Source organism: Dendronephthya gigantea, unplaced genomic scaffold, assembly GCF_004324835.1.
Source record: "Dendronephthya gigantea isolate DGI-Jeju-01 unplaced genomic scaffold, DenGig_1.0 000041F, whole genome shotgun sequence".
In the NCBI taxonomy this organism is placed as follows: Eukaryota; Metazoa; Cnidaria; class Anthozoa; order Malacalcyonacea; family Nephtheidae; genus Dendronephthya; species Dendronephthya gigantea.
In genome coordinates, this window is record NW_021163051.1 from 1,620,162 (window position 1) to 1,636,964 (window position 16,803).

The window sequence follows — 16,803 nt, forward strand, 5'->3', positions numbered from 1 at the left end:
TTTGCTGTAATTGTATGTAAGGAACAGTGTAAATGTTCAATGTGCACCACTGAGTGCAATACAAACAATAAATAATGAAGCTTGTTAAGATTTATGGTCTTAATCTATAATTGTCCTAATTTGCATTTAACATGACTGAAATTCAACATAGAAAAAGGCCTTAGTAATATCACAAAATATATTTCTTTATGTTACATGCAGCAATCATCCCTATTATTTATTACTAAATTTTCAATCTTTGTGCCACATGCAAAATTTCTTTAAAAATACATAAGTTCACTAGCATAGAATTAAACATGTGCAAGATACAATAAGTGCAGTATATTAATTTAGATGCATGTGTATGGTGCTATATATACATTAACTCATGAACTGGCTGTCTGGCAATGTGTCCCTCATTTCATCTCCAGATAATATTGTGTTAAATATTGTTTTTTGTCCTATACTGAGAAGTAAAATCAATATGGTACCCTGGGCTTTCATTCCTACAGCATAAAGTTGATTAAAATAATTGTTAAGGGTTAAAGGGTTTTGATTACAAGAGAAAATTATTCACAACCCACTCAGACCTTTAACCCTTAGTAATTATTTTAATCAACTTTATGCTGTAGGAATGAAAGCCCAGGGTACAATATTGATTTTACTTCTCAGTATAGGACAAAAAACAATATTTAACACAATTTCCCAGTTATTGTTTTAAAGAAGTTAAATTATTCATCTGGTTCTTCTGAATCATCAGGGTAATGCACCAATATATTGTTTTTATGTCTCATTGTCCATTCTTTAAATTTTTCTTTGTTAAAATTGTGTGTCGGGTTGTGTGGAATATCAGGAAATGTTTCAAACATCCTTCCATCTTCCTTCCTGAAAGGCCGCAAGTCACGTAAGTTCTTAGCAATCAACTTTTCATCCTCAGTTGATGACTTGTGGGAATGCGCCAAAGATTTCTTGTGCATTTTCACCTGACCCTCATATGCTTCAACAATCTTTGTCACCCCTCCTGATGCCTTGCTCGCTCTGCCAATCGCCTTTTCTGTTTTGTTAGCTCCCATAGACTTGATCAGTTTCTTCATTTCAGCATTTCGGTTTTCTTGAAATAAGTCAATTTCAATGTTCTTTTTCGCACCACCTTTCCAATTCACAGTGGCAGCCCATTTACAAAGGTGAGCTTCAGCTTCGGACAAAAGAACTTGGCATTGTAAAATGTTAATAAACATTTCAATTGCAAACTCGTTAAATCCTGGTGTAGAGAAGAAATGCTTTAAGTACTCCCCATTACCTGAAGCAACTGCATCATTTATGTCCGCAAGTAGCAGGAATGACTTGAGTATGTTAATGCTGTAACACCAAATGCCATCAACTGTTTCACAGTCTTCATCTTCTTCTTCTTCATTAAAAACATACTCATCAAGAAATTTGTCCAGAGAGTTGATGAGATATGTTTTCTGGTATTCTTCAGTTAGGACATAAACACTATGAGGACTGTTTGCAGTTGGTTTGTGCTTTGTATCAAGCATTTGGAAGAATTCCAAAAGGGCTTCAATAACAAAGCACTTACCAACACTGAAAAACAGCTGCTCACAGTCTTCATAGTGTTTCACATCCAGAGTAACATTCCTCCTGTTCAATTTTTCCCTGAAGAACCGTAGAGTACCCTTTTCTCTTCCAGAATTCTTGTATAGATGCTTAAATACAGTCTGAATGAAAAAAACGTCAGTTTCAAACATACAATCAGAACAGGTTTTCAGAAGCTCAGTTGTATAGGAACAACGCTAGTATACGCACAGTTCCAAATAACAATCCTAAAACATTGCTCAAATTCTCATGGCTCTCATACAACAACACACATTACTATGAGTGGAATGTGAGATTGATACAAGAAGCCTATTTGAACTCTATTAAGGGATAATTTTGAGGGGAAGCTAGAAAAAAAATGGGGATCATAAAATATACTCAATTCAAAGGTTTTTTAAAACTGGCTACTTTGCATGTGGCTAGGCAAAGTTAAAATGTCATTTTAGAAATCTATATACTAAATACAATTGTACAATTGATTTTTGTTGGATGAGGAAAATACAATATATTGGGCATACAGCACATATAGATATAAACTTCATCTGTACAAATATGTGATAAGACAATACCTTCAAATAGCTTCTTTTTGTATGCCAGTCAACTATACAGAATGGGTACAGATGATCCAGCCTTTGCTTTGGAGAATGGCACCCAGCACGTAGATCTTTTGCACCAGCAAATCTGACACAAGTGAGTTGATCTCCATAGCATGGTATTTTCACACCATGCAATGGATCACTCTCAGTTGCAACAGGTGGTGCATGTGAGGCAGGTTGATCTGGTCTGGAATGGGCTGTGATCACAGGGGGATGGGCTGTGATCTCGGAGAGTTTAGGATCAGGAGAACATAGACCAGCAGCTGAATATATCTCATAAGTCCATTGCTCCAGTTAAACACGATGCTCGTAGCAACTGCATGCACACTTCGGTTTTGTACATCCTGTCTCATATCATGGGCTTTTTCTTCCCAATCAATGTTATCCAGAACGTAAACAAACTTGCAACCACACTTCACCAATTCTGCAGCATGATCAAGAAAATGATTGCCAATTTCATTCAGGATGTTGTATTTCATTTTCGGCTCAAGACAGAAACCATATTTATTCAATTGAGCAATCACCTAATAACAAAATAGAAATCAATATACAATTTGAATTTAATTACTATGTAATGACTTCTACTCTATGCAAGTTCTCACATTTTTTTTTAATATTGCAAGGCCTGTTAAATTGTATAATGCCTTGTATTCAGGGTAAAATGATATTTAATCACTTAGGGTAAAATAACAATTGTAAAAATTCTGTTCATCAACTGCATGACAGCATACTGTATTGTACTATCAGTTAACCTAGAGATATAAGCACAAAACTGTTACATTAAGAATAACTTACATTAACAGACGCTTGTCCTTGAATGAGCAAAACTGAATTAATTCTCTGTATTTTGCTTAATTCATGACATCTGAAGAACATTAAGTAAATTAAGCACAAAGCAGGATTCCTCTTCTCTGGATCAATGGTAGTTTCCAACAGCCCAGAAAGAATTTGATGAGACATTGGACACCTTTTTGTCATCTCACTTATCAGTTCTGACATCCATGTTTCGGAACTCAAGCCATCAAATGATCTCTGCCTCAGGACTGATGGATTGCATCTTCTTGCAACCTCAATGAGTTCTTTGTTCGCCTGATTAAGAACAGATGAGGATGCATCTACCAACGCCAGGGAATCCTTAAACATGAAATGCAGTAAAGGTTTTAATTGAGTAATGTTAGTGAAGACTTTGTAATATTATAGAAGTAAAAGCAAAACCATGATTAATGATTAGTAACAATTTCAACAAACTAGGAGTATAGGATCAATGTTTTGTATACGCATGAATGAAGCCATTCATCATATTAAATGAAATTATGCGCCAATTCAGTTGATGGCGCAAAATATTCAATGACTCAATATTTGAGCATTTAAATAAAGTAACGAAGGACAGGAATTAAAAAGTATGATGCACAAAAGAGTACATACTAGTATTTGGGATGAACTTTGAGTATCATCAGATGTCACATTAAAATCGATGCTTCGTCGACGTGAACTTCCAGCAGCTAGCACTTTTGTGGGCCGTACAACATTCGGTGATATCATAGGTGATATATTCGCACAATGTTTCGTGCGTAGATTCTCAGCTATGGTTTTTTGAGTCGCTGCTATTATTTTTTTAAACTGAATGGCATTGTTTAGCCTTCTCTCACAAGGCGCACAAATGTGAGCAGGGTGATCGCTTTCCTGTGGCAACTTGTCACCAAAAATTTCCTCAGCGTTGAGTAAAATCGCCTGGTTCTTCTTTAGAAACAGACTCTTGCTGTGTTTTGGGTTGGCAACACAATTGCAAAGTCTGCAGCGTGAAATTACAGAAAATTCTCCTTTTGCGTAGTGTTTTTTCGGCGTGCCTTTGCTAGCCATCGACTCGATTGAATGAAAATGAAACGCTGTTGAGTGTAATTTGATACTCCTCGTGCTCCTGACAGGATATATTATGTTTCAATGCTTTTTTTTGTAAATATTTGCGTATATTTATCAGTGAAGTAGCAATGGAATTTACATATTTCGCACAGATTCATCACAACTAGAATATTAAAATTTTAAGAGACAAACGCGCTCCTCTCCTACCCTTCCCTAATTGAATTTATAATTTACCCCCAAAATCTGGGGGTTCACGTGACCAGCCCCGACCAGGGTCTTTACTCCCCACCACGAGTAAAGACCCTGGGTACGAGGTTGAGCTTGCTGATATTAAAACATGTATATATGAAAAATCAATTGACACACCTTCATCTAACTTGCCTTTCTCAAAATCTGATAAATTTTTTTCTGGTGTAGGTTTGTTAGTTGGTCTGACTGTGTAAGAAGATCCAACCTCAATCACTATGGTTGATTTTTTTGGTGCAAAGACCACTTCCACAGGATATACCATTCCTAAAATGAGACGAAATATGAATTGGTCATCAACAACTATTGATAATACTAAAATTAATTATTATAATGAGCTCACCTAGTAACTTATCAACATAACTTCGAATAGTAGGCATTTCCAACTCCAGCTGCTGATCTGTGTTAATTGATGTTTGTTCTCCTGCTAAGTCAAGCCTCCCCAACCTCAGGTCTATTTTGTTTCCAAGTCCAACTTGCTTTGCAATCTTATCAAGACCCCCATTGCATCTAAACATGTGTCACATTTTAGGTTATAAGCTATCCTATATAGGGCAGTAGCAATGATTATATTTTCCAAACAGTCCATACCAAATATAGAAGTAAACAAAACAAATCAAGTAAACAACACAAGATCAACAAATTTCAATTGAAGTCTATAGCTGATCAAAGTAAAGGCAAACAAAGCAAAAACATGCACAAAAATCGATATAAAATTCTATATTCTTACTGAACTAATTCTTTTAAACTCGAAACTTTTCGTACAGAATGCGGTAATTTAATACGGAACTTTTCCTTTCGAATAAAATCTTTTGCAGATGATCCCAACTAATAAAATAAGGCAACACATTTTATTACGTCGACTGTGTTTTCATCCGTAACACATTAATTATTCAAATTATTACCTGCCATTTCAGGCTCTGCCATTTTGAAAATTGGAATATGACCACTGAATATGACTTTATATGCCTTTTTGCAAATGAGTCATTACGTGGTACGCATTACTTCATGTTATATTGTTATGTGACATTGTAACTAAAGGATGGAGCAAAAGGGAAAGGACATAACTGGACTATTTTGCCTTTCCTGGCTTTCCCTCTGTCTATCTGACAAGAATTCTTTTATTAATAAACTTTTGCGACATATTTTAAATCGTATTCCGCACATTAAACACATATATAATTGTAAACCGAGTTTAAAAACAATGATTTTCCGCTACCGTACAATAATCTCTTCATTGTAAACCGCCACGAAAATGTAGATATATCCGAAATCTGATCCTTGAAATGGTTAAAACCGCCTAACCGCCAGACTATAATAGCCCCCCTGTCTACAGGAAACGACTTCTTGGTAAGATTAATCAATTTAAAAAAGATCATAAGTTCAGGTTTCTGTGGACAACTAACGGTAAAATCCAGCTGCGAGAAAGGCCAGGGGCGGATCTAGGGTAAGTCCAGTCAGTCGCGCAACTTACATATTTTTGGCAGTAAAAATGATAATTAAATATTCAAATTTATCTTGAAATATGAATAATTAACTTCCTTCAAGATTATAATAAGATTACATAATAGTGACAGTTTAAAGGGTTCAGTTTCAAAAAAGCAATATTCTTTTATCTAGAGCAGCGGTAAAACGCAAAAAACTCGCAGAATCGGGTGGGTCAGCCGGCTCATTTGATTGGTCAATAAGCCATTTGGACTTATCTCGACTGATTTGTCTGACTGGCTCTTGATAAACTTTATCGTGGAGCAGCGATTTCATGCGAGCAACTTGTTGATGTTAGACTTCAATACATGAGGGAATTAATCACGATATGCCTGCTGAACATAAAAAATAAGACTGTGTTGGTAAGAGAAACATTTAAAATGGATATAATATAAGAAATATAGCAATATACCTAAAAACATAATGATTTAGGAGTGTTCCATGTGACAAGTTCATTCACAGTTATTGATTTCATGCCGCTTTGTTGTGTATAAACCTGATCAATTATCAATATAGTTTATATCTCATAATCTTCCTAGTTCATATGCTCATAATATTATGGTTATAAAACTTATCCCGTCATAAAATGCACTAGAATGGATAAGCCTACTTACTCAACAGTCAACACTCGTTAGAGTGTTTGATAATTTGCATTATATTGAAGTTTGCGATGCATATTATAATATTCGCGACTATTTATAACATATTATGATTGTTATGATTAGCATGGTTTTGTGAAGCAATGAAAATATTTTTGTTTATTTTCTTTGAGGATATTGTTTAATTTGTGTTAAATCAACTATTGCTATCATAAGGGGATAATATATAGGAGTACGAAGTTGTGTGTTTTGAAATATGACCCCCGCCAGCTCTGTTAATAAGCGGAATCTAGTATGCCAATTTGGACTTATGTTTGAAAAGTCCTTTTTTGCCTGACTGACACTCAAGTAATCAGAAATAAACAAAAAGTTTATTATTGTGACTACAAAAATTTTAATTGTGAGGCTTATTTGAATGATATAAGTTCACAGGTATGGGATATCTTATATGCATCTGATCTTAATATAAATGAAAGATCAGACAGAGTGGTAAATGGTATTAAATCTATTATCATGGTGGCTGGTTGCTAAGCAAATTTCTCCCGCATTGAGTCTGGGTCACGTGATCACAACAGACATTGCGCAGCGTATAGATCTATTAGAGCCAAACCAGTAAAATTTGTGGAACATTTTCTATTTCGCTTTCGCGTTCAACGTTTTATTTCCTAGCCCATTTTACATATCAAGCTTTCGTAATGTACCTATCCTTTAAAGGATATGAAAAACTCTGTGCAACATGCATAAAATTTAGTTTTAAAATACCCTATTCCGAAGGAAATTCCAGTTGACATCGGAGTGCCAGATGGTCAAAAGTGACGGTATAGGGGTCCCTGAATAGAGGAATAATATATACTCACATTTTGGCTTTGGACTACTCCACAGAAATTGTGTTTTGTGGCGGAAAATTGTGAAATATCAATTTTTATCGCAAAATTTCGTCATCTTTTGCTAACTATATTTTGTGTGGTCTTTTTATGAAGAAATTTTAAAACCAAAGATGAAGTTTATTATTTACTCTTTTAATTAAACTGGATTCCAGTTCGGACGAACGGTAAGCAAATGCGCTGTAAATCGTTGTTCGTTTGCATATTCAATGTGGATGGCATCTTGGATATTTATATATCACTATTATCAGTATTATGCAATATTATTTTTCTCTTTAGCACTAAAACTCTATGTAAAAGAAGTAGAAAATGTAGCAAAACTTTAAATCACAAAGGAAGATGTAATTCGGAGAGAGAGCTGCACAGATTTTGGGAGAAATCTCCCATATATTCTCGAATTTCGCTTGAGAAAGCCCACACTGATGCAAGAAATCAACAGGATAAGCTAACAAGAGCTGAGCTACAACTAGAAACTAAAAGAGATGAAATTGAAGAACTAACCAAGACTGCTTGTAAGAGTTTTCCTATTCAGAATGCAAATTTATTTCATTGCAATGACATAATAAGGATACCTGTGCTTTAAATCTGGCCTGTTCAATTATGGCCTATTCAATATCAATATAGCCTCTTTGGTTTTGCCACTTCCTTATGAGTTTCTTAATTATACCCTTTTCTTATAGGAGAAACATTAGAGGAGGCATTATCAAGAAAAGTTGCTATTGATCAAGAGGTACAGGAAAGCCAAAGGCATCTTGATGATCTGAATGAGCAATTTGAAAAACTCAAAACCTTGTTGGATCAGAAGACACATGCTCGTACTCACAGACAGAACACCCCAACAACCTTTCATACAATAACCTCTAACACATCAAGTGTTCGTTACAGACAAAGGAAAGAGAGCAGTAGGGTTCTTAATTACATCCATGGTGGTGTTGAAGGAGCATTGTATGGAGCCTGGGATGTGTTGTCATCTGGTGCAAACAAGGAAATGATGGACCAGTTGGTAGGAAGTTACAAGAGAGGACAGTACCTTGAAGGTGTGGTAAGATCATGTATACAGGAATATTGCCAATCTAGTGATGCACTAAAAAATCCATTGCATTGAAATACCAGAACTTTCTTTCAAGAAGAAAATTCAATATGCTTTGCAAAACTCAGTCCTCAGTTTTTGATTCTGATATAGAGGTGTGGCTGCCACGAAACATGAAATGCTTAGGTATAGACATGAGGGTTTCCCATAAAGAGGTGTCTAATGATTCAGTTGATAAATTTGTTAAATCTCTAGATAAAGGTTCTGTAATTCAAATTCCTAATGTACCAGGGGTAACTAGGACTGTCACTGGGTTAGTGTTCATGATCATTGATCTACATTAGAGGCTTTCCCACCTTTTCCGCAAATTAGTTTGGTTCAATGATAACACTAATCATTTCATTTTCCAATTTTCGGATGATGGTGCACCAGAAACTAGTAAGTTGACAATGTCTATAGGCAGTTTGACCTTTTGGAACCTTGGAGAGAGGGTTCGCAGTAGGGAGTATCAGTATTTGTTACACTGTGTTAGCCTGTCTGAGAAACATGAGCTGCTAGAGTTACTCTGGCAACAGCATGCTGATGAGATTTCACTGTTAGAGTCAAGTGTATTCACCATATGTGGTAAAGAGTGTACCATGGAATTTCAGCCTAGTGCTGACATGAGTTGGCAAAGTTGGGCATGTAATGAGCTTAATCAGGCTGCAACATACCCATCACCTTATGCCAATGTACACAAAAATGATCTGTCTAAGTTAGATGGATCTATTGGAAATGATGATAGCATCTGGAAACCTTATTATAATCACATTCATGAGGAACATATTAAGAAGTTAGACACATTCATGAAGTCCTTACCAGATAACTTAAATAAGAATACTAGACATGATAAAATGCTAGAGTTTATGGCTGGGAATGGTATTCGACAGTTAGGTAAGGCACGTATTGGTGTTTTCGCTGAAAGAATTAGGCCAGATCCTTTGCATTGTGAAATTAATGCATGGCAAAATTTACTTGATATAATTTATCATGAAGCCATTATGAGAAATACCTTTCAGTCATTCATTGATGTTCTTTCTGGTGCTATTGGCTCTGAAATATCTGAGACCCCTGTTCTTGATGGGTCTGAGGAACAACCATCAACAATTTTGCCTTCTGAACTCTCTAATCTTGATGAAAGCCTTTGTGAATCAACCTCACTTTCATTAAGAGAAGATCTTGCTAAGGTTAATCTGGCTGAGGCCCTAAAGAATACTTCTAAATCAGCATGTTCCTCCAGGGTAATAAAGGGTTGTGGTTTGTACCATCTTTTGCACAAGATCGAGGAGCATTATAGTAATGAGAGCAAACGGTACATTACCAATTCGCATTATTGGTGCACTAGCCATATCTCTTGCTCGTTACAGTTACAGGCTGATTGATAGCTTGGTTTGTGTGGATGAAAGTTCTGGCCAGAAGATTAAACGAAGAGCACTTTCTAAAGCAGCACAATATCTCAGAAATGCCAGTGGTTTACTGTTTGGACAGTTGGTTATGCTATACCATATCATGCAAAGATGATATACAAAAACTACCATGTTGGTTTGGGTATAATTTCCCTTCAACAAAGGAATCCAAACATGCTGGGATTAAAAAGGAGTTGGCTTTAATAAATCGTTCAGTTGAGAGTTCATCATCTGGTAAATGGTGGCAAATAATGAGGTTGGACTATGTCAGATCTTTTTATTTGCCAGAGCACCAACCTTCTCCACCAACTTATTCTTCTCATTTTAAAGCGCGCATACCATCTCATTGTGAAATTCCTGACTTCTGTGATTGTGGCCGAAAGAAGCCTACCAACGAGAATTCCTGCTCTCTTTGCAACGATAGCTTTGTAATTGTGGACTGTGCCAAACAGAGAAAAATTTTCCCTGAGGTTCTTAACATCTTGAAACCAATTGCGTGTCTGGAGTGTGATAAAAGATTTGCGGATAGAAATAGTTTAGAGCAGCACAGTAAGACTCACAAGGTCACAGGTATCAACCTAGTTTACCGCGGTAGTTTGAACCCCCATGTGATGTCTGTTGATGCACTGAACCAGGCATTGAGAGAAAGAGGACTTTCTAATCAAGGGTGTAAAGAAAGCACCTGAATTCTGCAAATTTTAATTACTAAAATATATTTTGAAAAATTGTGATATTATCTTTCAAGCTGTGTTTTTTCCTGTATAACCCAAAATCTGAATATTTTGAGAAAAATCATGATTTTTAACATTTTATTAACAATTTGAATCAATAAGGTTTTGTGGTGAGATATGAATCTATAGCTTCAGTGAATAGGCTGGTTATGCCCTTAACCACTGAGCTAGTTAGTGAAACCCTTTATCTGTGTTATCATTGAGCCACAACTATGCATTGGCAGACACTTTATAAAATACTCTTCTTACCGTTTATAAGCTTTTGTTCCGCTTAAAAAAAGTGCTTTGCTTTTTCTAAATGAAACATCCTCAAAATTTCCCTTTTAAATGATTCCAATTATTGACCTCCTGTCTAGTGCCTTCTGATGATTGGAAAGTGTTTAAGGGTTCCTGAAGATTTGAAATCAGATAAGTAACTCAGAATAAAACTTGTGCCTGTTTGTTTTAACAATTTTTTAAAGTTTCAAGACTGTTACCCTCTGTGTGTAGATCATGGATTACATGGATGATGTCAGGGTTGCATTTGAATCAAAATATCCTACTATTAATTCAATTGCTACTAATTTATTATGCAGGTAAAACCTTTTCAATGACTCAAGGCATGACAAAAAGAATAACACATAGTATGTACTCCTGCAAATTAACTGTAATGTGTCAGCCCTAACCAATTTCCCAATGTCAGTTCAACTGGGGTGTTTGTACATCACATCATTAAATAAGGGCATTAAATTTCCAAATTAAAGCAGCATACAGCATGTAAATGTTAAGTCTATACAGAAAACACCTTGGGGAAAACCCTAAAAGTATCTGGGAAAAACCTTAGGACAGACTAAATAATTCTATTCATAGTTGTCTAAAAATAGTTTTCAGTAAAAGTCATTTATTTAGAGACAAATATAACTACATACAATTTCCACCTGGGATGGTTGTAACTATTTACAGCAGGATTTGGAATTCTAATACATAATGAAATGTTTAATGCAAATCAGCAGGGAATACAGAGCAGTGTAGTTGACTGGCCTAATTAAGCCCCACCAATATTTTTAGCAGGATTGATGAACAACTAAAACATTAATATAGTTAAACCTTTGAAAACAAAACTTGCTCTGCATTTCCTGATCAATAGCCATGGCCCAATATAACTTGTTTACTGCTATTATGAAGTCATACTAACTCTCATGACAAAGGCTCTTAAGTCAAATCATTGAGAGTTTGTTGTCTCTTTTAGGCAGTTGTGATACCAACTTTGATGAAAAGGTACAAAATTATATATCCATAGGAATAGCAAATGAAAATTATACATACCAGTCACAAACACTAGTGGTTGTATTTTTCCGATACAACCACTAGTGTTTGTAACTGATTTGCATATCTATTAATCTAATTTGTATAGGGTATGCATGTACAGGGTCTGCATCAGTGCATGTGACATACTTCACAAAATTTGGTTGCATATAACAATATAATATAATAGCTGTTCTGGTGACCCAAGTAGCCCAGTCGAAGGCATTGATATGTAAATAATTTAATTAGTATGTGGAATGTTAACAAAAAGGTCATATTAAACCACAACATTGATTTGTCATTTTTATGTTTTAAGTAAATTTGGAAGGGCAATGGCAGACATTTTGATATTCAAATTTCACAGTTATGCTGTGGAAAAAGCAAAGACAATTTTATAACATGGAAAGGCAACATTTAGGTTTAACAATTATTGGGGTATGTTCAAATTGGATTGTTCCTCTGATTTTGGATACTTACATGGAATTTACTTGTTCAAGTTATTTCACTACATCAAAAAATGCATGCAACATAGTGTAATAATGTTAGAAAAATGTACTTTCAGCTCTTCCATGCAAGTATCCATATAATTTGGTACTCAAATTTTAAAATTGAAGAATATACAAACAAACCATTCAATGAAGTGAAGTTTAGCAATCAGAATTACAAAGTGCTTGTAGTTGCAAGTTCAAAGCAAAGTCATCCTTGTCATACCTTTGAACATAAAATGTAATTGACAATTTCTCTGCCTTTTGCGAATATTCTGGAAGAATTGGAGTTGCCTTTCCCACTATAACAGCTGCTCTACCTTGGTACACCAAGTAATTTCTTCCATTGTCTGCCTTTGCCCTTCCAAACTGACGCTTTCTCAAAACATTATCCCCTCCACAACGCACAGGAGAAAAAAGCTTTGAGGCCGTATCGTAGGATATAATTTTGAACATGATGTTGATGCCTCTGCTCTCGTTACATTTCATAATAGCTCCATATCCAACACTAAAAGTACACATATATGCCTAAATATGCTGTACGGTATATAGAGCTTTACTGGCGGCATCAAACCAGTATTTCGTGATCTCCCAGGCTTTGCATAAAATCCGCGGCCGATTTCCTTTAAAAAGCTGTCGATCAGAGGACTGCATATCTCCAGCTTTAGGGAGCATCGCTCTTCGAGAATGGCATCCAAATTTCGCATGTGAAAATTTGGCTTTTTAGGGGCATTCCATGCAGCTTCAAGCCACACTGGCAGTACCCAAATCTAAATTCACCAACTTCGAAGACAGAGCGAAAGCCGCCATTTTTTGAAATTTGGAGGGAAGCTTAATTAAATTTATTTAAAATACTGCTGACACACCTGAGACCGCGCTTCAGGGAGAAATTTGCATAGCAACCGACCACCGTGTATTGATAAGCATGTTCCATTCAGATTGGCCTCTAAGACTAAAAAAAAGATGTCTAAACCTTGGTTAACCAGTGACTTTCTGAAATCTATTAAAACCAAACAAAAGATGTATCGTACTCATTTTTTAAATAAGAACCCTTTGCTTATACAAACAATATGCAAATTTACTTCATAGATTAAAAGCTAAGGCAAAAAAGCTTTATCACATAGAATGTTTTGACAAATACAAAAATAATCTGAAACAAACATGGAAGTTAATAGGTTCTTTAATTCATAGAAAAACAAAAGGGCAAGTTATTCCTTCAAAAATAAGTAGAAATGATACTATGTATGATAATCAACAGGATATTGCTGACTAGTTCAATCAGTATTTTACTGATGTTGGGCCAGCATTGGCTGCTGATGTTATTGAAAGTACTAATGTTGACCCAATATCACATATTAATAAGTCACCATCATCTAGTTTTGTAATGTCGTCGGTAAGTGAGGCTAAGGTATCCTTGCTTTTTCCCCAACTTAATCCAAATAAATCGTCCTTGGACATTCAATATAAATTAATAAAGATAGCTTCTCAACCATTATCAGTCCCACTAACTTTAATTTACAATTAATCAATAGAAAGTGGTATTGTACCGGAGATACTTAAAGTTTCAAAGGTTGTTCCAATCTACAAGGATGGAATAATGACTGAACCAAGTATATCTCTCATTTCTCCATTCAGTAAAGTTCTTGAACGTATAATAGAGAGCTTAAGATAGCGACGTTTTGTCAACACGGACGTCATGTCAGCGCAGAAAAGACTGAATCGAGAACAGCGTTTTTGTTACAAATTTGTACATTAAGTTGTGGCGTTGTAACAAAAACGTAAATAAAAGCGTATCACGCAAGCATATATTTAAACTTGCATTTGTTGTTTACAAACTTTTTGTCGTTTTGAGTCTTTTTTTTATCAAAATGGCTACTTTTAAACAAGCTTGTGACTTGCTGTTAGTCAGTTATTACCACAAGCACATTACGGCCGAACAATTATTCGTATTGCTGAAAGAAAATACATCGCACAACCCGGAGTTCAACTACGGGCAGTATGAGAGATTTTATCTGGAAAGTATCCTTGAACCTGAGTGTTGATCATATTTTAGATTTGATAAAGCAGATATTCCTGTTTTGGCAGATGTGCTTGGCTTACCAGAGACATTCCATTGCGATCAAGGAACAGTAGCAAGAAAACTCGAGGCCATATGTATACTTTTAAGGCGTTTAGCTTTTCTATGTCGGTATGCGGACATGATACAATTGTTTGGTCGGCCGGTACCAGAGTTATGTATGATAACAAACAATATTTTGGATTTTATATATGAACGCCATTGACACAGACTAACTGAATGGAACGAATGTTGGATTTGAAGCTGTTGTCATCTTCTCGATCTGATCAACACACACCGCATATAACTTTTATAATGTCCTTTATTTATTATTTCTCCCACATTTAGACACTACGGATACAAGACATCTACTAACACACACACAGGACGATACCGTTATTTACATAATACACGCTAATCTATGATTGGTCAGATTCGACCACATATGGTTTGTCTTTGTTCTTTGTTCCAACATAACAATTTTTCTTTGTATCTATTTACAGTGTTTCCTTATTTAAAACATTAACACATACATTGACTGACATATTGACGTATTGACATATTACATGACTGACATAAGAGCACAACCTAACAACGAAAACCTCATGAACCCGGAAAATCTCCAGATTTATGCCGATACGGTTTACCGGAAAGGTGCAGCGCTCTCTAATTGCTTCGGGTTTGTTGATGGCACGGTCAGATCTATATGCAGACCTATCGCACTCCAGCGTTTTGTGTACAATGGCCATAAACAGACTCATGCCATTAAATTCCAGTCTGTTACATTGCCCAATGGAATAATTGCTGATATGTTTGGCCCAGTTGGTATGTATGTATTATTTTTTGCAATTAATGTGTGTATTATTATAACTAATAGCATTTTTATATTGATATATTTCAATTTATAATAGAGGGTAAAAAACATGATGCTGGAATGTTGGCGGATTTTGGCCTACTGAACGACCTGGAAAATCATGCTTTTTCTGCTGATGGAGAGCCAATGTGCATATACAGAGACATTGCATACCCTTTACGGGTCCACCTTCAGGCCCCATTTCGTGGTGCAGTGATGACGCCTGCCATGGAAGAATTCAATCAATCAATGAGCACTGTTCGGGTATCAGTGGAATGGGCATTTGGTGAAGTAGTGTGGTCATTTAAGTGTCTCGACTACAAAAGCAATTTGAAGCTTGGCTTAAGTTGTGTGGGCAAGATGTATCTTGTTTCGGCAATAATACAAAATGCCCTTTCATGCCTGTATGGCAAGATTACATCAACATTTTTTTATTTAAATCCCCCAACTATTCAAGAATACTTTTCTTAATTATTACTAATAATAATAATTACCATGTTTAAGGATTTTTGATGAATTCTTCATAATAAAGTCATAGCATGATTGAACATGCCAAATTGTATAACTTTATAATGTACAGTTTAAAAACATTGTTATAACACATGTATTATAGTGATTTTTTACATGATAAATGAAATTAGCCATTGTCAATATTATATAATCAAATTAGATTAATTAATTTGTTTATTTATTAATAAGTAAATAAATTTTAAACATTTCTGCCTTTAACGCTGAAAATTACAAGTGCAAGTGTTTTAGAAAACTCAACAGCAATATGTTAGGATTTTTTACTCATCATTTGCACAATTAAATTATTTTGCTGCATCATCATCATTTGAAACTGCGTAATTTGTTTCTGTTGTTGGGCCATTTGTTGAGCCATCAACTCCTTCCAATCACTGTGCTTTTTTTGGTCCTCCTTTGCCAATTTCTCCCTCTCTAACTCTAATTCCTTTTCCCTTAACTGACTCTGGTACCTTAAAAACTCTACTGTTTCTGATCCTGATCTTCTTCGCTTTCTTTTAGTCTCAACCAACTCTTCCTCATCTAGCTTTCTCTTTTTCATTTCTCCAAGTCTTTCCATTGCTGTTTTTCTTATATCAATGGGATTTTTTCCATCCTCTTCAGCTTTTTTTTTCTGTGCTTCATCTGAAACAAATTCAAGCTTAATTAAAATATGCATTTATATATGCCTTCCTGTTTGAAAGGTACTGGGTCATGTTCCTGGTGCCATAATTTTGTGTGTTTTAAGTTTTGAATGGATATTTATGAATAACTTAATTGACAAATGAAACTAGCTAGTTTCTTACTTTTTGTTATTCTTAGTTCCTCATTTTACTCTTCCTTCTCGATGGTCTCCTCAATGAGGATATCCAACTCCGTCACCTCTGGCAAAATGCCAGTAGCCCTTTTTTCGTAGGCTAATCTTTTTCTGTACTTTTCACACAAGAGGATGCATCGATCTTGACCTTTTCGTCGAGAGTTGATTGAAAAGGAGGTTCATCCAGCTTTTTGAGATTCATGGCGATGTTTTTCCACAGGGTCGCTCGCTGCACGGTCTTTTTCTTTGCCTGGAAAGGGTTGACCACCAACACTTCTCTAAACAGCATTGTGTCGTGCTTTTTTGTCCATTCCATGAAAGAATTTCTAAAGAAAAATGGCAAAAATAGTGTA

At 35.5% G+C, this 16,803-nt stretch overlaps 1 pseudogene; it reads left to right on the top strand.

Annotated features, from left to right (window-relative positions):
* Window positions 1-7,163: 7,163 nt before the first annotated feature.
* LOC114526798 lies at window positions 7,164-10,406 on the top strand (annotated as a pseudogene).
* The last annotated feature ends 6,397 nt before the right edge of the window (window positions 10,407-16,803 follow it).